General features: G+C 45.2%; 1 protein-coding gene across 2 annotated transcripts in view; it reads left to right on the top strand.

Annotated features, from left to right (window-relative positions):
* TTC3 (tetratricopeptide repeat domain 3) overlaps window positions 1-24,516 on the top strand; it is a 2,698,168-nt gene that overhangs the window by 1,463,087 nt on the left and 1,210,565 nt on the right. The window lies entirely within an intron of this gene.

Below are 24,516 nucleotides of genomic sequence, written 5' to 3'. Positions count from 1 at the left end.
TGTATACTCTTAACTTATGTCTTAAATGCAACGGTATCAAAAAGCTATGAAGCCATGTTTGAGTGAGGCTAGCTTGTGAGTTCTGGACCTTGGAATCCCAGGGACAGATGTTTTACTGGCACCATCAGGGATAACACATGTTTTACCTAGAAGCGTTTGGACTTTGTCATTAAGCACACAGTGTACAATCAGGACATGAAAAACAAAATGTGTTCAGTTTTCTCAAGTACATTTTATTTCTCAAGTATTGCCTCCCAGTGATTCCTTATCTTAAAGGCGACAACAGCTGGCGCTGGAAATATTTTCGCCGGCAGGGGCTGGGGTGTGCCTCTGCACTGATACTCCGACAGTTCACTCCTTGGCTCCAGAAATGACGGCGTGATCTTGTATGTAGGGCGCACATGCCCTCAGTTACTTTTTTGGTTTTTCCATTCTCTAGATCCAAATCTATGAAATAATCCTATGACTGAAGTGTACTGTGCCCTGGACAAGGCCTGGCTTTAAAATGCTGATGTTGCTCTGCCAGCACTGATTGGGTTATTAAAATTGTGCCAAACAACCACGCAAAGCCCATTTGGTCGCCTTCGATTTTAGTGGAATGAAAAAGTAATGAGCGCAATCCACAAAAGTCCAGATCAATTTGAGACTTTTTGAGTACCATGTTTTGTCTTTGCTATTTTTATTTGTTGTTTAAATGCTGTGGTGGTTATTAGCTAATTTTCGCTATTGATGAGTTCTTTTGACTATTGTTTATATATACACAGTTATATTTCAGTCTGCTCAAATGCACTTTGAAATGTTCCCCATATTAGCAATGTATCTTCGAAATGCTTTGTATGTTTTCAGAAAATTGTCTGTTTATTAAACTGAAAATATATATTGAGTACTTACTGTTTGTGATTAATGGCATCAGTAATCATTTGCTATTTTTATGATGTATTTCGCAACTGTTCCCGGTAACTTAAGTAATTACCAGGGGAACCACCTTTCTATTGTCTTTGACTGTCTGAGGGACAAGCTCCACATCTTTCCCTATCTGGTTGATAGGAACCTCCAGAGCCGTTCGCCTGAGCATGTGTCTATTCATCTTGAGTGCACTTGTCAACTGTTGCAAAGCTTGGGTTGTCCCAGAATTTTCAGAAGTCCCAAAGGACACCTTTAGAAAGACTTACCTCAAATTCTTTGCATCAGTCCATCCCCCATAACCTGTCCTCCCCCCTCGAAGATTATCAACCGCATTTGTCGGATGGCCACTGTTAAGAAAGATTTTCTTTTTGCTGCTACCGCTCCATAGACATCAGTGGGAAACCCCAACCACATTGGTCGGGTCTGTCCAATTGCACTTTAACGCCAACGCATTGGACGCCTGCTAAGTTTTCCTGTGACACCCCACGACCAAACATCCACTTTAGCATTATGAACGCTCATGCCTTACTACTTAGTATAGTGCTTTGGGCATTAGAATCAACTACTTTGAGTTCACAAATATCATCCCAAATAGGCATAGACCATATCGGATCACTTCTCCCAACCATGGATGACACCAACCAACTATGTACGTCAAGAACTAATACCCCTGTATTAGGGAGAATTCTCTGATAAGGCTAATTTCCCAAACCTAGTGAGTCCCCCAGCAGCTTTGCTGGATTTTTGGGGTTTGTTTTTTTCTCCTGCTAAGAGTGAGACTCTTTTACTCCTACTCTTAGACATGATTTGAGGTATGTCCTTGACTTGTTATGTGCTTATGGGCTATGGGGTTTCTTTTTTACTCCATAGGGTATCATCTGTTTTTCTGTATGTGTGGTACACAGCACCCTCAGTGCAGTACCACAGGGGTGTCACAGTGACCCCCAAACATAGACTCCATACCCTGGGACTGACTGTCTCCCAGGGCATGTAAAGTCACCATTGGCTTTACTAGTCCAAAATTGTGAACAGAACCAGTACAAACCATCATATTGTGGAAGTACTGGTAAGGGGCAATTCGATTGCCCCTGGGTCTGTTTTCGAGGGGGCACTGTCCCGTCCCCCCTCGTCGAGTTTCTGGCTGGTGGCAGTGGTTACCATGCAAAATATTCCTCTGGAATATTCTCTATGGGATTTTCCCATTGATTTTAAAAGCACCACTTTTTGGTGCAATGTGAAAGATACCGCCGGTTTATTTATTTAATATTAAATCACTGGTTGGGTCTCTTTGCCAGAACTCGATTCTAAAATGGCGTTTGTGTCCGTCTCTAACTCTGACCAAGGTCGAGCCCTTTGTTCCACTATTTTGGCAGGCTTCTCCACAGAAGCCCTCCAAGTGGTGCCACTCTGTCTGGGTTCCACAGGAAGGGTGGAGGGGGGAATTGGCACCCTGGACTGCGTTGCCTTAGCAACCCAAGTCGCGCTCTACTCTAATTGGCCCAGTGGTGAGCCACCCGGCTCACCACTTAGCATGTGTGATTGACAGCTAGGCTGATGAATGGGGGTTTTTCTGCATAAAAGCAGGGCCTTTGGGACTAGAACTTCAGAAGTCGCCACAGGACCTAAGAATCCAAAGAGGGAAGAAGCTGACCCACCTGCAACCGACGACACCACCGGTGAAGCCCTGCTGCAACAAACAACACTTTTCCAACGACAAGAGAAGATCTTCTGCTGGAGAGTCTTCTCCCTTTGAGCTGGTAGGACCAACCAGTTCGCCCTTTTTCGCTTCCAAAGACGTCACTTGGTCGAATCGCCTGTGCCCAGCACCCCGGCGGCCGGATAGCCAAGCTCACCGCACCTTTTAATAAGGAACTCCGCGGCTGGTTTCATCCCTGTGCAGTGCAACGACTCCACGTTTCCTCCTCGACGAGATGTTCTCTTCCCCTGGTCGGAACCACGAAACTCAACCACTGCCAGGAGCAACTGCCCCCGCAGGAGCTTCCTTTCTCTTAAGGTGCTGTGTCCTGCCTGGCCCCCCTTTCTACAGATTGCTAAAGGTGACCCTTAAATCCTTGGCTTCTAAACTGGGTTGGCTCCAGGCCTTCTAACTATATCTTTTGACTCACCCCAGCCTCTTTTGAACGCACTGCAAAGACTTTCAGTGCACTTTAAACCGTGTGATCCTGGGCACATTTAGCTTGGCTCCATTTAAAGTGGGCCTGGCCTATGAACTTTGGCTATACAGTATAACCTGCCTTTCTCCCCTTGCTCTGAACTCTTAAAAGTGTTGGGAACTGTTTTATTTTATGCTCTGCCTTTTCTCTCCCTTCTTAACCTAAACTATTGGAGTGCCATCTAGGTTAAGCGCTCACTTCTGTCTTAACAAATAGTTGTGCTTTAACCCTGACTTGTCTGATTGTTATCAAGGGAGGTGTGTATACTTACCTCACTGTGTTTTTAGATTACTTTTCATTGAGAGTGCTAGTGTATTGCCTAAAGCATGTTTTAAATAAATAATTATATACTTTTTATACAAAGCTCTGGTCAGTGTTTGTTTGCTCTACTGTGTCTTGACCCTATTGTGTATACTCTGCATACTGCCCTACTCTTCTTGAGAGAAGTCGGACTGCTCAGCCACAGCTACCAGGTAAATCTGGGTGGTGCAGACTGCTACCAATTGGGTTTACTGCTGCTCCTGTAGTCTTAATCTTTTTGCAGTGTTCCCCAAGGGAACTGCACAGGATTCTGCCTAACACCCTGAACATACTTGCTTGCTGTATTCTATCTGCAATCCTCTCCCAACCCAACCCGTGAACAATGATCCCACCAAATACCACACACCCTCTGCCACCTTTGCTAGGAATAATACTGAGAGCTAGATTACCGAGATTTTACGAACCCTCAATTAGCAAAACAACCAAGGAAACTAGCCTTTCCTCAGCGAATACGACTAAAATATACCACAAATATAATTTGAACAAGGTCAACACTAGATCTGCTCGACCTGTTGCACACAAGGATAGAAATGAGACCCACTCCACTAACCTCACGATCAATACATCAGGGACTAATAAGAAAAACTCCTCCGCTGGTATCCACTCCTCTCCCAAGCCAGATTTATCACATGACTCTCCTCCTGCTTTCATGACACAAAGCAACATCACCAATCTTAAAGCTGCGCTAGTCAATGTTAGATCACTAGTAGCACATGCTTCTGAGATTGCTGACCAAATCTTGCCTAATAACATTGACTTTTTAGCCATAACGGAATCATGGCTGCACCCAGCCGCAGGCCCCACCATCTCTCTTGCCGTCGCAGATAACTACAACATACTAAGAGCAGACAAAAAGGAAGCTAGAGGCATTGCTATTATTGCAAAAGCTAACTTAAACATGAGAATAATTCTGTCCACAGACCTTGTTCGTGTGAACTCCTCACGATCAAACTACCTATGCCCAAGACCAGTACCTTAACTATACACTTAATCTATAGACCCCCATCACCTATTGGATCCTTCAAAGAAGACATTGCCACTATCCTTTCGGAGAACACTAAAGTCTCATCGCAAATACTTATACAAGGGGATTTCAATCTTGGGTTTAATCACCCAAACGATACACAGGCCCTATCCATTGCCAACATACTCCTTGTGCTTGGATTCACCCAAAGAGTTACAAAGGCCACACATGATAAAGGCAGAAACCTCGACTGGGCGGCAGACCTAAATTGTGATGCTTCCATCTTATTCATCACCCCTCAAATTTGAACTGACCATTTCCTCCTGACATTATCCCTCCCAAGCAACATTCTGTCCCAAACCCAAAGCCATGGCCCCCCATACCCACCCCCAACAAAAAGAATATCACAGCTGACAGGATTTTACTGCTTATCATTCCTGTCCTTAACGCACTACCACAATTCTCTGACCCTGATATCTTGGTCAACGCATACAACTCGGCCATGACAAACGCATTGGACACAGTAGCACCCCTCAAACTGCGCGAAAGTAAACCAAAAGCACACCTGAACTCCTGGTTCACACCGCACCTTAAATCACTAAGAGCTGAAAAAAGGAAGTTAGAATCTACCTGGAGACTCATCCCTACAGCAGATAACAAAACTAACCTAGTCAACTGTATTGCTCGCTACAAAAAATAAATACTATCCAAACAAGAAACTTATAACGATAGAATTCAGAAAGCCAGCTCTAGTTCCAAGGAACTCTTCATGAGCCTAAGAGAATTAGAAGCGTACTCTCCACGGTCAGATGACGGCATAAAAGACAAACTTTGGTGTATCAACGTCTAACATGCCCTCTCTAATAAAATATCCCTCTTACAGAAAATAATTGACAACAAAAAAATCAACTTTACCCACCACAGAAAATAAGGCTACCCCTTCAGAGCGACCCAACTAATCTGTCCACAGCTTCAGATTCTCTAAAGTTTCCATTCTAGAGGTTGAAAAAATTATCATCTCACTCAAACCCTCCAATTGCCAGGGAGATAGTTGCCCTGCCCAACTGATCAAAAATGCCGCCAGAGACCTATCTCCCTTCATAGCTAAATTAATCAATGCTTCTTTTTCCTCAGGGACTATCCTCCGTAATCTAAAGGAATCATGGGTACTTCCCCTGTTAAAAAAGCAATCCTTGGACCACACCATCTCTACTAATTACCACCCAATCACCACTGTACCGTTTCTCTTTAAAATACTGGATAAAGTGGCATGCATCCAGATTCAGAAGTTCCTTGAGCTTAACCACCTACTACGCGTCCGCCAATCAGGTTTTAGGCCAGAACATGGCACGGAAACAGCTCTACTAGACCTAAAAACCCAAATCGATACCCTCAAAGACACCGTTAAAACAGCCCTCTTCTCCTTGACCTCTCGGCTGCCTTCGACCTGGTCGACCACAAAGTATTGTGCCAACACCTGGCCAGCTCAGCCCACTTTTCTACGGATACTATCACATGGATTACATTCTTCCTGAATAATAGGACTATGACAGTCTTTTCTACTACCGATTCTGCTGACCCCATTCCTATTGCCTGTGGTGTGCCGCAAGGCTCATGTGTCTCGCCCACTCTGTATGTCTTCACAAAGCCTCTGTTTGACAAGCTGGACCATCTGGGTGTCACCTACACTAACTATGCAGATGACACCCAGATCCTTATTCCACTTAGGGGAGATTTATAGCGTGGACATGGCTGTAGTAAACAAAATGTATCTAATCATTCAGGCATGGCAGGCCGCCAATGGCTTATGCCTGAATGATGATAAAACGGAGATCCTTGTACTGGGGTCACCAGTCAACCTGAGCAAACTGAACCCAACTATTCCTCATTCAATATTGATGGCAATTTAATCAAAGTGGCAAAGGAAGTCAAGACACTCGGCTTTCACCTTGACTCTACATTCGACCTAAATAAACAAGTAAGCGCCATGTCATCCTCTTCAGTTTACACCTGTAAACTGATTAGAGCGTGTAAACCCTTTCTCTCCAAAGAAATTTGTTTGATACTGGCAAGGGCCCTCGTTTTGTCGAAACTGGATTACGGTGATGTACTCTATTTAGGAGCCAACCAGGGCATCATCAAGAAAATCTGGATTCTACAAAACAATGCGCTGAGCTCAGCCGTGGGATCCCTCAGAGAGATGATATCTCACATGTAAGAGGACAGAGCAGATGGTTCTCTACCAATGATAAAATTACCCTTAAGGCGCTCTCCCTTACCCACAAATGCCTGAACGGGGATGCCCCACGCTACCTATCTGAAGAAATTAACAAGAAAGTTCCCGACCGACCAGAACAGCCCACTCCTCCAAACTGATCGTGCCGAGATTCAAATTAAAAAAGGCAGGAGGGAATAGTTTCCATGTTTTAGCAACACAACTCTGGAACAACCTCCCTCCATCAATCAGAGAGGATCAACCATTCCTACACTTCAGGCGCAACTCCATTAAACGGCTTGTTTCCAAAGACACCTGACTTGTCCCATTCCCATGACCCCCCCACCCCACTCTATCCATGACCGACATAGCAACCACCTGAGTTGCTCCAACTCCCCACTGGGTATCTGCCCCCTGCCTCTAAACTTACTTCTTCACAGCGTTTATTACTATGTATACATTGTACTGCCATATCTATCACTACTTACTGTAATGTACTCTTACCTGTATATGCAATTTTGTCAAATGTTGTAACCTGCACCATTATTGTTTTCTGTAATATAAGCTTAACATTTACTTTGGTTGTTCTCCTGCGAATTCTGCGCCCAGATACCCTAGGGTCCGGTTCGCATTACAAATAAACAACCTTTTGCTGTTGTCTGTAATCTGTTCTGACTTTTAGTGGCTAGTGAAGCCTTTTAACTTCACTTGCCATGCTGTGCTCATCTGTTGTGGGGCACTGATGAGTCCATATGACTATCGGTGCAGGAAAACTCTGTTCACATTAGAAAAAGGTCTGTTTTTTCTCTGCACACCTCACCTTACTGTGAAATGCGGTAGACACACTTTGGGCCTCATTGCAACTCCGGCGGTAGCCATGCTGGTAAAACGGGCAGGCTGCCGCAGGAGTTGTTTTTTTTTTTTTTTGACGCCTGGCTCCACGGAATCACCAGAGGATTACGACCCCAGTGTTCCTGGAAGTCAGGTACCGGAAAAATGTTAATCCCCATTCCCATTCGAGTCTGATGGGACTCAATGGCGATGACGGAAGCACCATCACCGTTAAGAACGGTGCCGGTGCTTCTCGGAAAGTCTTCGGCGGGTGCCGTCCCTCCCGCAGACTCGAAGTGTGCCGGTCCGGTAACAGCAGTGCCGGTAGGCTTACCGGCACTGTTGTTACCGGACCGACATGCTCGTAATGCGGCCCTTTGTGTTCCTATAACTGTTATTTGTAACTTTGTGGTTACTTGCATGATGTGTCCAAGGATGGTCTTGTGGTTGCAGAAACGTTCCTATCATTTTGATTTTATTGTCTTGTACACGTTTGCATTTTACCACTTAATGCCAAAAAGAGTACCGTATATTCAATGGATTGCATTATTCCGCTGATGCCTTATCTGATAGATTTACTTCAAGCGTCAGCTACTCGGAAAGTCTTCGACAGGAGGTGCAGTACGACTCAACATCGACCGTCGATGACTCCTGACTCGGCCGTGCCATTCCTTTACTGCGGATGCAATGTCTGCCGTATATATGTTATGTCACTGCACTCCAGTACCTCAGTTCCTTTTTTCCATGTGCTCAGCATGCTGCCTTTCGGAACATTCTCTTTGTTAGAGGAAATGTTGGTTTTATTAGTCGAGATGTCATGCCCTAAAGCTTCGGGGTTCAAACGCCATCAGGCCTGCCATTTAAAGATGTCCATCACCGACCCGCATGGTATCTGCGTATGGTGTCTGGGGAGTGATCATGATGTGAAGCAGTACTGTTCCTGTCAGCAGATTAACTGGAAGTCTAATGGGGAGCGGTCGGTGAAGTTGGTGCTTTGGCATCCTCCAACGAAGCCTCCATCGAAGTCCCATGCAACGGCCCACCATCAGGTCAAGACACCCAAGGAGCCCCACACCCGAAAAGGAGGACTAGCACTGTAAGAATGCGAAGAAGTTTTCTCATTTATGCAGCAAGACCCCCATTTATACAGCCTAGCTGTCATTCGCACAGTGGGGTGGCTCTCCTGGTGGGAGAACCCCCCAGCCTATCATGGCAGAGTCCAGGGGTGCCTATTCCTCCTGCCACACATCCTGTCTACCCCAGACTCAGTGGTGCCGAGAGGAGGGCTTCTGTGCAGAAGCCTGCCAAAAGGACGAACAAAGGATCCCCGGCCTGGGTTAGGACTATAGAGAAAGACACGAGAAAGAAATTAAATCAAAGTTCTGCCAATAAAAACCTACTGGAGTAAAGTTAATATTAAATTAAACCGGCGGTATGTTAGAGGCTGTCCGTAAAAGTGGTAGCCTCGAACAATGGGAAAATCCCATAGGAAAATATTTGTGGTCGAATATTTACAGTAGTAACCACTGCCACCAGCCAGAAACATTTGAGAAAGGGACTGTACGGTACCCCCTCGAAAATGAACACTAGGGAAAAACTATTAACCCTTCCCAGTACCTCCATAGTAAAATGGGTTGTACTGGTTTTGTTCATAAGATTTGACTAGTAAAGTCAATGGGGACTTTCCATGCCCTGGGAGACAGTAGTCAGTCCCAGGGTACAGAGTCTGTTTGGCGGTCGCTACGACACCCCTGTGGTATGGCACGGAGGGTGCTGTGTACCACACATGTAAAAAGATGATTCCTATGAGGGTGAGAAAAACCCCATAGACCATAAGCACACAAGATAGCCTAGAACTGTTATGCCCTGAACAAGTGGCGTATTTGGGACCGCTGGAAAAGGGGCCGCCATTAGTTGTTCCAGCACGTTGTCCCCACAACGTGCCTTGCTGGTCTAGTCGTGGTCGCGTCCGTTCCAGAAGTATTTAGTCTTCCACTTCCGTCTTACTAATGCGTTGCAATGTTAGGCTTCCCTGTGTTGTTTACGCTTCGTGTGTTATTTCCCTTGCGGTCCCATCCGCCTTTCTGTTCTCTCCATCCTGTTTCTCCCTTCTCTTTCCTTGTCTGCCGCTTTTGCTGGCTGGTTCCCTGCTCCTCTTTCATTTTGCCCTTCTTCCTGTGTTTCTTTGCTGCTGCCCTTCTTATTTTTCTTTGATCCAGTTCGCCTCTCTGACTTACTGTGTTTCTCCTGATATCCCCCTGTTTCTCTTGCTGCTCGATCCACTTCCTGAAATACTCCATTGGGCGTACCCTTCTTGTCATCGGAGCGTCCGCACACCTGCTTCTCGTTGCTATTATCTACGACTGCCTTCCGTTACTGTGTTGGGGATTTTTATGCCTCAGGCTTTTTCCCCTTAACAGACGATCACGGGGATTCGTCCACAGCCCACTATTTTAGTGGCACTGTGGTGTCCTTCCGTGGCCATCCCCATCTTCTAAAAAAAAAAAGGATTAGGCCATCCTTGAGGAGCAAGAAGAGGAGAGATACTAAGCCGAAGTTTAAAGGTGCGGAAGAAGGGGAGGGAGGGGGAGACAGAGTTTACATACGAGGAAGAGGACATTACTGAACAGTGTGATAGTTTGCAACGCATGGAAACAAACATGGCCACGCCACAACAACTCCAAGAACTAGTAGCAGCGGTCCAAAATCTGAATCTAGAGATTCAGAATTTAAAGAGTGCCAATACTACCTTACAACAGAAGATGACTGAGAGGGAACAAGCCTCAAATGATCTTCCTCCACTCCCATTGGTCTCTGGGAACTTTGATGGTGCACCCGAAAGGGTGAAAGAATTTCTGGATGCCTGCAATCTTCATTTTGCCTTTCAAACCCATACCTTTCCTCAGACCATGCTAAAGTAGGATTTATGATAACCCGCATGACTGGGAACGCCCTGAGTTGGGCCACTCCTTTAGTTGGCCAAACAGATCCGGTTCTACAAGATTATACTGCCTTTAAGACGCTTCTACAGCAGACTTTTTTGAGAACTGAAACCACCTACATAGCTTCAGAAGACCTCTTGGACATCAATTAAGGAAACACTGATCTATTGTCCTATAACACATCTTTTAAGAAAGGGGTATCTTAGGCAGGATGACAAGAGCAGGCACAATATGCCATTTTTTGCAGGGGCTTAAGAGAGGAGCTTAAGGACGAACTTGCTTGCATTGCCCGACCTCAAACATTTGCAGATCTACTTACAGCCGTACTACGCATTGACTTCCGACTAAATGAACGTCGCTCAGAGAGAAGAAAGAACAATAACCTACAGTCTTTCCCAGAAGCACTTCCCTCAGCCTCCTCATCGGCTACACGACAGACGAAGGAGGAACGCTTGCAGATCGGCACTACTCAAGCCCCTCTAACCCCTGAAGAATGGAAGAGACGAAGGGAAGGCAGTTTGTGCATGTACTGTGGGTCCTCCACACATTTGTTAAGAGACTGTCCAGATGTTCCTGCTAGGCGCAAGGGAAACGATCACCCTCGGTAAGTGTAAGGACTAACTTCCGAGGGGCTCAATCAAGTCCTTATGCAACCCTTTCTGTGACGTCTTCCCTAACCTCAGAGGACTCCCATCTTATGGTGATTGTTGTGTCTCTGAGAATAGGTGACTCCGACATCCAGACCCAAGCTTTATTGGATTGTTGAGCCGCCGGGAATTGCATCGACACATAGTGGGCTGAGAAGATGCGATTATTTAGTCTTCCACTTTTGTCTTACTGACGCATTGCAACGTTAGGCTTCCCTGTGTTGTTTACGCTCCGTGTCTTATTTCCCTTGCGGTCCCATCCGCCTTTCTGTTCTCTCCATCCTGTTTCTCCCTTCTCTTTCCTTGTCTGCCGGGTTCAATGCCTGGTTCCCTGCTCCGCTTTCGTTTTGCCCTTCTTCCTGTGTTTTTTCACTGCTGCCCTTCTTATTTTTCTTTGATCCAGTTCGCCTCTCTGACTTACCGTGTTTCTCCTGATATCCCCCTGTTTTTCTTGCTGCTCAATCCACTTCCTGAAATACTCCATTGGGCGTACCCTTCCTGCCATCGGAGCCTCCGTACACCTGCTTCTTGTTGGTACTATCTACGACTGCCATCCAATCCTGTGTTGGTTTTTTTTATGCCTCTGGCTTTTTCCCCTTAACAGACGATCACAGGGATTCGTCCACAGCCCACTATTTTAGTGGCACTGTGGCGTCCTTCCGTGGCCGTCTATCTTCTAAAAAAAAAAAAAAAGAAGCCATCCTTGAGGAGCAAGAAGAGGAGAGATACTAAGCTGAAGTTTAAAGGTGAGGAGGAAGGGGAAGGAGGGGAGACAGAGTTTACATCTAAGGAAGAGGACATTACTGAACAGTTTGATAAGAACACTAGCAAACTGTCTAAGAGTAGGAAAAAAGGGTCTCACTCTTAGCAGGAGAAAAAAATAAACTCCTCAAATCCAGCAAAGCTGCTGGGGGACTCTATAGGTAAGGCAAATTAGCAATAGAAGAGAATTCACCATGGCAAATGGAATGAGCTGGAGTTTCAATCCCCTTCATGTTGCACAATGTAAGGTGAGATTCTCTTGGTGTTGACTGTTAGCCCCAAGGAAGGAGACCAGACCTTTATCCGTTGATGCCAGGCCCTAGGGGCTCTTTCTCCCCCCCCCTCTTAGTTTTATTTTTTTACTCTCCTTCTTTTTTGAGGGTACTTGTTTTTGTGCCCACCCACTGCGCAAAATCCTCGTGTTACACACCGGAGGCTGCTGCCAGATGCGGAGACGCCCGAGCAAGTACATGGACGCTGGACGACTGTTTCCAGGTTGAGAAGTTGGGGAAGTTAAAAGGGGTTCTCCAGCATGGGGTCTGGCATGGATTCACATGCTCATGAATATTCCCCGTCGTCAGGCTGGGAATCCTCGGTAAAGAAAAATCAGTATCAGTTTCAGTTTCGTTTCTGATCTGTCTTTCGTAGCAGTAACCAATCACTGATCTCTGCGTCATACTGACCACAGCCAATGACTGCCCTCTCCCTAAGCCCCGCCTCTGGCAGCCATCCTCAGATTTTTACCGCACGTTCAAGTGTTGGGATCCTCGTGCTATTGCTCTCGAGCTTTAGTGCGTTTTCGTGCTTTTTCATAGGAAAATACTCTTTTTTCAGTCAAAAGAGCGTCAAGCTCCACCGTTTCTTTATCCGATCAACGGGGACCCGTGTCGGATTCTTCTACGCCCCTCAAGGGTGAAGATTTTGTCGAGCCACGCTTTTGGAGGATTCCAGAAGTTTCTCAGGCCCATCTCGGACATGGCCCAGGAGAAGGGAAGCTCGACGCCCGGAAAGCTGTTCAGGGTCTGCCCTGGATGCCAGCTTCAGAATGTCTTCAAGGAGGACGAACACTCCCTTTGCCTCTACTCCCTGCATGAGGACAAGACGCACGTGGAGAAGGACTGTGCGTTTTGCGGGAACATGTCGGAGCGGACCATGAAGGACCGCCATCTGCGTCTCGCCAACTGGCTAGAAGGGAAGAGCCCGTCAGGCGAGAAAAAGAAGAAGTCCGAGCGGTCTTCTAAGACCTTTGAAGGCGCCCCGGCGACTGGGGCCCAACAGAAGGCCAAGCACCGCGAGTCCGCTGGCACCGGGAGCGCCGAACGGTCGGGCTCTTCGGTTGCCAGGCAGGGCGCAACCTCCCCGGCGCCATCAACCCCGAGCCAACGCTCTGGCTCGGGTAAGAGGAAGTCCGAGCACCCGGCGAAGCTTCTGGAGAGGCCCCGGTCGAGCTCGAAGGCCCAATCGGAGGGGGAGCGAGGCGGTGACCCTCCCCCCAAGGAGAAGGCAGTGAGCGCACCTAAGGTGGTGAAAGCCTTGATCCACCCTGCCAAGGCCTCTATCGAGACAGTCGCGGCCGCCCTGGCTCAGCCTGTGGAGGCTACACCAGTGGAGGCGACCTCGGGGCCCAGAGTCTCCCTGCCACCGCGGAGGGAGTCCTCTTTCAAGCCCATCGACAGGACCCCCGTGAAACCTCCGACGGAGAAGAAAAAGGGGGGGGCAGGAGGCCGTCGTGGATTCGGCCTCAACCTCTGAAGAGGAGCTGATCGAAGTCTTAAGCCACGGCATTGGCATGGAAGAAGACAAGCCCGTCGGGAGGGACCCCGACGAAGGAGACGACGAGAACGTCGAGGGTGTCGACGAGGTTCCTGACCGCCCGTCGGAACCTCCTCAACCAGTACCGCAAGACAACTCGGCGGCCATTTTGTTGGCTATACAGTCCTTATGCTCGGAGATAAGGACGAGATTGCCGTTACCACCAACGGAGGAACCGCTCCCGATGGGGGACCCGGAGCCAGGCCCTTCTGGGAGCCCTCCTCCTAAGAGAAGAAGGATTCATCCTCCACCTCCTTTTCAACCATCACGCCCTGCTCAGCCCTCCTCCCCGTCCACTACCCGTGGTGATGATACGGGGACGGACACGGCCGCGACGGGTACAGACGACGAAGTTTACGACGAGGATCTTCCGTCGTCACCTCCTCCCCGGGCTTCCCAGCCCGACGAGATTGGATCGTTTCATCCCATGATCGCCAGGGCATCCGAGCTTTTCCAGCTCTGCCCGGAAGAGAAGAAGGAAGCAAGGTTTCCTTTATCAACGGCGCGAGACCAAGAGGAAGACGTTCCTCGCTGTACCTCTACTGGACGATATCGGGGATGAGGGTCTCGCCCTCCTCAAGAACCCATCAACAACGCCTGCGAGAAGGGATCGGTACGAGAAGTACCGGGTCCCGGACACGGCCCCCTTGTGCCTTCGGGCACAGCCGACCCCGGACTCGGTCGTCTCCGCGGCGGCCAGGAAGAAAGCAGGAGGGGCATCAGCCTCTACGTCAACCTCCCCCCCGGACGGCGAGGGAAAGAAATTGGACACGATGGGACGCAGAGTCATCTCATCGGCAGCGGCGACGATTAAGGCTGCCAACGCCTTGGCTATCGTAGCCCGCTACGACAGGGAGTTGTGGTACAAGGTCGCCCCCCTGCTGGACTTCCTACCGGACGACAAGAGGGCGGAGGCCCTAGAGATCTTGCAGGAAGGAGAAGTGGCGTCGGACCACGCCATTACGATAGCGATGGACATCGCTGACACTGGGTTTCGCCAGTTGGGCAACGGCGTGTGCCTTAGACGGCGTGGATGGCTCAAGGCATCGGACTTCCGGCAGGACGTGCAGACCAGAGTTTTGGACATGCCGTTCGACGGGAGCAACCTGTTTGGGAAAACGGTGGACGATTCCCTGCAAGCCATCAAGATGGACACGGAGACGGCCTGGGCTCTTGGTGTTCTCCAGCAGCGACGGCCGCCCTTTCGGAGCGCCGGAGGCAAGCAGGTTGCCTCCAAAGGTTCCGGCGGCGGATATTCCACCTACCGTCAAGCGGCCTGTTCGTCGTCACAGGAAGCCTACAGAGGACGAGGCAAGTCGGGCGGATCCCGCCGTCGTCGCCAGGGAGGACAAGGCGGCAAAGCCTTGTCAAAGCAGGACTGAACCGGTCGTGGGGTCGGGCCCCCACCGAAGCACCCCGGTGGGAGGCCGGCTGGCGAACTTCGTCAGCGTGTGGGAGTCCATCTCCACCGACAGTTGAGTGCTGGACGCCCTGGCCCAGGGTCACGCGCTCGAGTTTCTAAAGAAGTGCCCGCGCGTTCCCCCCCCCCCCCCCCCCCCCGTGGCCAGGAAGGAACATCACGCCCCTCAACTTCTCTTGGAGGTAAAGGCGATGCTCAAGAAAGGCGCCATCAAGCTCGTCCCAAAGAGGCTTCGGGGCTCCGGAGTTTATTCAAGATACTTCCTCGTGAAGAAGACAGGAGGATGGCGTCCCATCCTGGACCTACGACGACTGAACAAATTCATCAAGGCACAGAAGTTCCGGATGGTCACCCTCCAGCACTTCCTGGCTCAGCTGGAGGAGGGCGATTTCCTGTCGTCGTTGGATTTGGAGGATGCTTACTTCCATATCCCCATCCTAAAGGGACACCGAAAGTTTCTCAGATTCGTGGTCCAAGGGCTTCACTACCAGTCCAGTTCTGGGATTCTCCATAAACTATGCCAAATCCCACCTGGTGCCCGCGCAAGACGCACTGTTTCTGGGAGCGAAACTCGACACAGTGGTGCTTCTGGCCCCGCCGTCGGAGGAAAGGACGAGGGCCATCTTGGGCAAGGTGCAGCGGATGCTGGTTGCGGACGCGGCCAGGTTGAGGTCCATCAAATCCCTCCTCGGAATGATGTCTTCTTGCATTTATCTCATCCGCCTGTGCAGGCTTCGATTGCGCCCGTTACAGGAGTTCCTGGATGCTCGCTGGTTCCAGACGACGGGCAGCTTCGAGGACAGGATCGCACTCGACGAGAGTTTCCGACGAGCGATCCAGTGGTGGGGCACCAGCGCGCATCTGACGGCGGGCATGGACTTCCAGACTCCGGGCCACCAGAAGACAGTGACCACGGATGCCTCCCTGGAAGGGGGGGGAGCGCACACTGAAAATCTGCACGCGAGAGGCCTTTGGCTTCCGACGGAGAAGTCCCTCCATATCAACGTCCTGGAGCTCCGTGCAGTGTTTTGGGCCCTCGGGTCCTTTCTTCCGTCCCTCAAGGACAAGGTGGTGAGGATCTTCACCGACAACACCACCACCATGTTCTACATCAGGAAGCAGGGTGGTACCAGATTCCCAGCCCTGTCCAAGGAGGCGCAGGATCTGTGGCATTGACATTTGTGATGTCATCTTTGATGTCCTGGGTGTTAGTGTTAGCAGTGCACGGTGGCACGAGTTATGGTTGCTTATCTTACCATAACTGCCGAATTTCAGGGGTTTTTCGGTTTTACTTTGAACCATAACGTCCCTTTTACAATGTTTTTTCACTGAATTTCATAGGTTTTTCATAGTGCAACTTAACAATAATAACTTTGACTTTATGTACATATAATATGGAACATACTGAACCCTTTCTACTGAATTTGACGGTCCGCAGACATGTTCGGACAACAGTACCACCACCTAAAAACTCTGGGGGGGGGTATGTGTAATAGTTATATCATAACATAGGAACATTTAACAAATTCACAAAACAGCACACATACAAAGTATATGTAGTAATACTTAAAAAATGTAACCCATATATGTAACACACTAACCATTCATTTAAATACAAAGTTTTAAAATGGAATATACAAAAAGAAGTTAAAGTGGCTTCCACCATAATTACCTCACAGACGCTCCACAACCAACAGCAAGACCAGACGCATAGACTACTGATTACATATCTCACCAGACATAGTAAGTGCACTTCTTTTTACTCATATATTTATAAACTTTCTATATTAGAAAAAAAACCATTACTTTTTTGTTTTCTCACAGAAATGTGTAGTACTCTCAACTGGCTAGAGGAGCATTTCCCACGAGAGGAAATGTTAGAAGATAGTCCACCTAATGGTACACACTTTACTATATAAACCAATTAATAAATATTATTTTGTATACATTTAACATATACATTTTTTTTATTACAGACCATACAAAAATTCCAAGCATCTCACAACAACAATCAGAGGATATCACTCTACAACATATTAATCAAAAAATGGACAACCTTATGCAAAATTTTATGGATTTGAAAAACTTTGTGGAAAATAATGTGAAACCACCAACAGCACACCATTGTCCAACCTGCACTTGTCCCCCCTCACCCTATCCTACGCAGTTAACCCCAAACCCTGTCTATGGACCAAAGTTTTTCGATGAGCTTTCCTTCCCTTCTTCACCTGATCCCAGTTATCTAGAAATCCCTAATTCTGCTGTTTTTGTTTCCGTTTTTGCCCCACCTTCCCAGTCATAATTGTATATATATATGAAATAAAGTTACTTTTCTTATATTCTGTTGTAATTACTTTCAGTTCTTTGTGATGAAACCAATTTAGGTGTGACAGCGCGGTTGTTTGGAAATGTTCGTAAAGAAATGAAAATGTAACTGGCCTGAGGACACTACATCTGTCCGTAATGTTCTCATGCAAGTTGAAAATGTTATAAGAACACTCGTGGTGTCCTGAATTGTTTGTAAATAAACGAAAATGGAGGTGTGCTTGAAACGGTATGTCTGTCCGTATTTTTACCAAATAAATTAAACTGTGCTAAGAACAAACGGCTGTCCGTAACTGTTCGTTTTACATGTGACGCACTTTGAATTAGTTCAGGACCCGAACACTGTCCGTAAAAAATCAACACGCATGCACAAAACAATGTCCGTACATTGGGTGTCCTGCGGACGGCCGCTACCTTAGCGAACATGCTCACAAAACAATCATGTGACCGCGCCCACGCTCATCTCGTGCTCTAAATGCGGACACTGTTTGTTTCCCCGAACAGTTTAAAAGTACATTTCCAAGTAATCCACAATATTTCTCATTAAAAAATCACCATACCACAAATCCCACATACTAATCCTAACTTTCCACATAGTTTTTGTGACTTTTTGAAACTTTTTTGATGTTAGATCTGTCTTGCGGATGGCGCGCATGTCCGCATTCCGTGCACAAACACCCCTATATAAGACCACACCCTAGAGCGCATTCTCATTGTGTTTCGGACTATTCCACAGAGCACACTGCATTTTGCTGCATACTTTGCAGATTTTGAGATTTCCATCTCCAAGCCTATGACATCCATGGCTCGACTATTACCACATGGTGCTATATCTTCCTCAGCACCACCCCCACCCCCTCCACCACCACCATTTCCCCAAGGGCCTGAAGAGGGGAACAGGAGTGAGGATACAGAGGAGGAAGAAGAGGATGACGAGAATGAGGTAGAGGAAATCCCTACTAGCCTCCCGCAGCGTGATTCTTGGGTGTGGCGGTTGTTTACCGTTCATGGGAATGGTCCTAAGGCTCGTGCGAACCGTGTTACCTGCAACGAGTGCAAAATGGTACTCAGTCGCGGGAGGCATGGTTCGTATAGCTTTGGGACCACGACCATGAAGCGACACCTGAACTCATTCCACACTGGGGCCATTCGCAAGGTTGTACCTTGCGAAGAGCGTAGTAGGTTGATTGCCTCTACTTCATCCTCTGTTTCTGATCCTGTCGCCACAAGGAACACCTCTGTGGGACAGCGTCTTCCTCAAGCTGCCTCACAGACCATACAGAATTCTGATGACCCTTACCTTTCGAGGGTCACAGTTGTATGTATGTACTGTGACACAGTACTCTGTAGAGGGGGGCGACTTCGGAGTGCTTTTGAGACTATCGTCTCAGAGCACGAGAAGACCTGCTCACTACCCAAATAAAACCCACTCTACATCTTCCTCTCTCAGCTCACCCTTTCTTATCCCTGTGGTTGGTGTCCCCCCCCCTTTACCCTCCTTTCCCCTCCTCTCCTAGTGTGTCGTGTGTAAGAAACCAAAAAAATACAAAATAACAAAAATCAAAAAAAGAATAAGGCTCTTTTCAGAGCCGCCTTTCACAGTTAAAAAATAGAAGTAACGATAAAGAATGCAGGGCCCTTTCTATTTCTTGAAAGTCTGCGGACAGTTTGCGAAAATAAAAAAATTGGGGTGCTGCCCTATTGTAACCATTGCTTTTTTCTCTGGGAGGAAGTGGTGGCTCTGAAAAGAGCCTTTGGGAGGTGTTTGTATGTCAAAAATTATAAATACTTAACACCTACTTCAAAATAGATGCTGCATTTCTAAAAAAGGTCGCAATGCATTTTGTACATTTCTCAGAAAAATCTGATTGCCAGCATAAGTAAGATGGACTCCATCTCTGCGAAAAATGTATGTACTACGAAACATAATATTTTCATTGTGAAAAGAGAACATGCCAAAATCTCTTAGGAAAGCACAAACAGCCTTATTGACATTACGCCTTGCTTTCTCCATTTGTGGACGAAATGAGAAAGAACGAAGCCAATCCGTGAAAAAATTACTTTGGAGTTTGGAAACATATCCATGACCTTCTGAAGTCCTTCTTTCATTGAAAATTGCAATGAAATTCCAGACACATGTCCTAAACTGTTCCCTCCACAATGAATTACAATTATGTCTGGATGTTCCTCGATCTTCAAAGTTGCACAGAGAGGTAGCAAGTCCAGCCACTTCATTCTACGTACTCCATGCCAGTGCACTTCCACATGTGGTAATCCAAGATCTATAGATACTCCACAGCTTTCTGCATGCACCTTCAACCAATGTATCCACGAGTCTCCCAAAATCCACACAATCTGTTTTTTGAAACACTCAGCCATAGCTATCTGTTCTTCTCTCACCAAAAAGAATATCAGAGAAAACCTCTCCTAGCACAACACACTCACTAAACTTTACTGACCAATCCCTTGCTTCATCCAATCTCATTTCCATACCTCCCCTCCCCAAATTCCCCGGATGTAATACGTGGTGTCCTAGAACTACCGCCATGTCCGCGAACGTATCGTAACATGGACAGCCCTTTTACCATTTCCACTTCACTCTTTGTGCCATTCCCTCATTGGATGTAGCTAAGAAATCACATGACCATCCACCAATGAAATCCACGACCTCTACATGTAACTGCATCATCATAGATCAGCACTGCAAATGTACAGTGAATCTCTCGGACTACAAGTCTCATACCATTGGCAAGCACGATCTATGAGAAATACTAGACAAATCTCCAAGATTTCTACTTGCAGTTTCGTCCATATCCATATGCATGAACACAAACTACAGGTATGCATATTTTCTATACAGTACATGAACACATTTTCTAACCGACTTTTACCTTGTATAATCTGTAAAATGAATCTACAATCATTTTTTCATTATCCTAAAATGAACTGTGACTTACAAACCTTTATACCGTTTAATTTCTTCGAACACACACACACATGCAAATAATGTTAAACTAATCTTTTTCAAATAAAATATATAGACTACATATAATCAAACAAAATTACATGCACACTCTATAATCAAATCTCAAAGAATAATATTTGTACAAACATATTTGGTTTTACTTTTTTTAGTTTATATAATTACTTACATTTATATAGGACAAGCAGGCTATGACATTCACTCACTGTTACGTGGAAAAGCAGCCTATGACATGGACTCACTATTATGTGGAAAAGCTTAGTTGCATGAAAAGTGGTATACAGTGATACATTATGAATTTAACAAGCCATAGTGAAGATATTTTCTTTCCTACAGTTAGTCATAAAATAGTTTTCATGGTTTTAAGGAAGGCGCTGAGCATTTCAATTTAAAAAATCTGTCTAAATTAAAAAGAGTGCTATGTACAAACCAAATTACTAATTTCTTTCTTTTACAATTGCAGTGAAGACCATTCTCCTGAAAAGAAGCAGCCAAATTGGAACTACAAAGAACAACTAAGAAGCAAACTGCTCATTTTAGAAAAAAAGTAAGTAGGATGTTAGCATAATATTTGAATTATTACTCGCACTGTAAGCTTAATTCGTGCTGTTTCTGTGCCTAAAAATAGAGATTCTGCATCATTCTGACCAAAAATCCCCCGTCTTAAACGGTGATTTACTGGCAGAATGGCCCACAAATTCCTATTTTTCGACACACAAATTACCCAACTCAGCCGCTAGAATTTAGATGTAGAAAAAACAATTGTCTTAATTGTATAGCTTTAGATATACTATTTATACTTCTCCACACCACTAGCTTACTTTTTTCTGTCATCTGAACCCCAGTTTAGTAACACATTAATTCAAGAATAGCCATCCCTACTAGTTGTACTTCCCAATGCACAATCACACACCATTACATACATCTTTATCACCTTACTCAAACACTCATGCACACACCACACATGCATTGCAGAAAACCCCAACCCATACCTTCTGTATTTTTTTTCAACAGACCCTAAAGAATGCCTACCAAAAAGCAACTCTGTAGAAAGGGACGCAGAAGTAGAGCAAATGAAATGAAAAGTCTCCAACATAAACATCCATCTATAGCAGAATTTGTAAAAAAAAAGTTGAAACACAACAGCTAATACAGTCATGTAGTGAAACAGAAGAAGTTTCTATTACAAAAACTTTCTCTCCTCTATCAAAAAGTAAAACAACCCAAAAAACAATTAACAGAAAATCACCTATCACTACAAATAAAACTTCTTCTATAAATCTTGATATAGTACAAAGTAGGCATACCAAGAAAAGTATTTTAGCCAAAATGTTCCGTCACAAAGTCCTTCAAAATCTTATGAAAACAGGAGAAAAACCAGGTTCAAGACTTCAAACCTATTGTAGGAAACTAATCTTAGAAGCGTTGATAGACAGTGCACTTCTCAAAAAAAGTTATTTATTTTAGTGTTAGACAGAATGAAACCACTAACAAAACTAATAACTAAATTACGAAAAAGACTTCTCAATAAACGAAATGTCAACAGAAATAACTTCTTAAATATCTGTGGAGGTGAATGGAGTCACACTACAACCACAGAACCATACTTTAATGAAGAAGCCTACAAACAAAAGCAAACAAATACAATTGCAATACATAGCCGTGGTCGAGGTTATGAAAAGGTTAATAATACCATAATGGAACAAGAAGAACTCCTTACAAAAATATGCCCTGAAAACATAGATTTACCCCTCCATTCAACTGAATCAGAACATCTAGTGTACAAATGGCCATGCACGTCAATGTGTAACATTCCCCAAAAAAGTTCAAGTCTTTACGCCAATTCCTCAATCAATATGTGAAAAGCAAAGACAAAATCAAAATTAAACTACTGCAAAATATGGATGCTTGTCCAATACGCAAGTACACAGGACTACAAGGACATTCCTTGGCCTGCATTACAGGACCTACTTGCAAAACACCCTTCCATGATATCAAAAGGATATCAACACATCATGCAAGTATAAGAAATCTAGTTTATAAATTGTACTATGCTAAAAGTCCTGCTTTAGTACTAGCCATAACATTTTTCTACATGGTACAGCAAAAGACCTCCTAGAAGAAATCGACTATATCCAGACAAAATATTTTGGAAGTGGAACCCACTTACAAGATGAATTAGCTGTCAACTAACTTCGTAACAATTCTGCACATGGCAACCTTTCACTACAGACATACAAAAAAGAAATACTAAAATTTGAAAGTACTTCCGCTGAAGTACCAAACCACGTGTGTGTATGTTGCCGCAGAACTTTATATAAAAGTAGCACAAAAACTATAGACCTATCATACAAAATAGAAGACAATGAAGATTCTAAATGGTTTGAATTAGCTCTCTACCTTATAGCAGAAAACAGTGCACCCATTTCAAGCAATAATACGCCTTCAACCAAAAATTGCAAAATTACCTCCCTCTGAATTAGTGAAAGGTATTCGTGGAAAAGTAGTGTATTTACCATTAGATCTAAAAGAAAATGTGCACACTCTCGGAGTGCAACGTCCAATGCAGCAATCTTTAATTATCTTGGTAAATGAAGTACCTACAAAAGACAAAAAAGTTTGGCAACAACTGGTAGATTTACATAGTTAGAGAAGCCCTGCAATATCTTAAAGAGAACAATGAATATTACAAAGAAGTTGATATTGAAGAAAACTTGCAAGATACAAGTGAAATAATTGAACAGACACAAGAAGCTGATCAATTTGAGCCCCTAGATCCTGCTACAATATCAAACACTTTAGACCATTATACAATTCATCCATTGCACTCTAATGACACCATAGAAGATGCACTGGAAATGTACCAAATGCGTCAAACAAAAGGATCACCAATCAGCATATGGGAAAAAAGTATAGAAGCACGTGCTTTTCCTCTACTCTTTCCTACTGGCAAAGGAGGAAGATACGATGATAGACCTATTCAAATATCAGCATCAGAATATCGCTCATTACGAAGGTATTCTGAAGATCCCAGATTTCGACAAAATGTGGAATACATATTCCACCTACTCTTTGAAAGTGAACTAGCAACTTTATGTTACGGAGTTGCACACATATTAAAATCAGGATCACACTTTCAAAATATGACAGCTACACAATTATTACAAAAAGATGAGGTTTTACAAGCAAATCTTACAAATCTATTAGCAAATATGCGTGGTACTAAAGAGTACTGGTTTCGACGTCATGGAGATGTACGTTGTATGATCAGAAACCTTGGCCCGCCCACTTGGTTTGTTACATTAAGTTGCGCAGAATATGCATGGGAAGATTTACATGCTTTCATACGCATATCATACGAAAACAAAACAAACATAGATATACTAACACCTGGAGAACTTTGTTCACAGGATCCTGTTAATGTTTCACGATATTTTCACCATTGCTTCATTGCTATGCTACATTTTATTTGTAACAAAACTGTTCCTCCCCTTGGAGAAGTGCAACACTTCTTTTGGAGAAAGGAATACCAAGCCAGAGGAGCACCACATATCCACATGCTTTTATGGATTAAAGATGCTCCTAAATTTGGTCAAGACCGTGATGCCACTGTTTTACAGTTTATTGAAAAATATGTCACTTGTGAAATTCCATCAGAATCCACAAATAGTGATCTTCATGCAAACATTTTACAATTCCAAAGACACAAATGTGGCAAATATTGTCGTCGCAAATACAAAAACAAAGGTAACTACTACACCAAATGCCGATTTGGTTTCCCTAGACCAGTCACAAATACAGGTCAAGTGAACAACCTCATGTCTTCAGTTAGACATAGTGTTAAAGGTAAGTCACCTAATAATACATATTGCATAAAAAGAAAAGAAGAAGAAAAATATATCAATGATTACAATGCAATCATTGCCTACTTATGGAATGCAAACATAGACGTGCAGTACATTGCAGACAATTCTACTGCAGTTGCACGATATGTCACAGCATACTTAACCAAATCAGAAAAGACAGATAACCAAGACCTCTGGAATGACCTGTCATCAGATAAATCAGTGTCTCAGAAATTATACAGCTTGGGCATAAAAATGCTGTCCCATAGAGAATGTGGATCCTATGAAGCAGCTGATCGATTAACTGACACTGCGTTGTATAGTAAATCTGCAAATATAGTATGGCTAAGACTTGGTCCAGCTAAATAT

This window comes from Ambystoma mexicanum, chromosome 7p, assembly GCF_040938575.1.
Source record: "Ambystoma mexicanum isolate Mex_15411 chromosome 7p, UKY_AmexF1_1, whole genome shotgun sequence".
NCBI classification, from domain to species: domain Eukaryota; kingdom Metazoa; phylum Chordata; class Amphibia; order Caudata; family Ambystomatidae; genus Ambystoma; species Ambystoma mexicanum.
The sequence above is the reverse complement of the archived record's forward strand: the minus strand, read 5'-3'. Positions and strand labels throughout refer to the sequence as shown.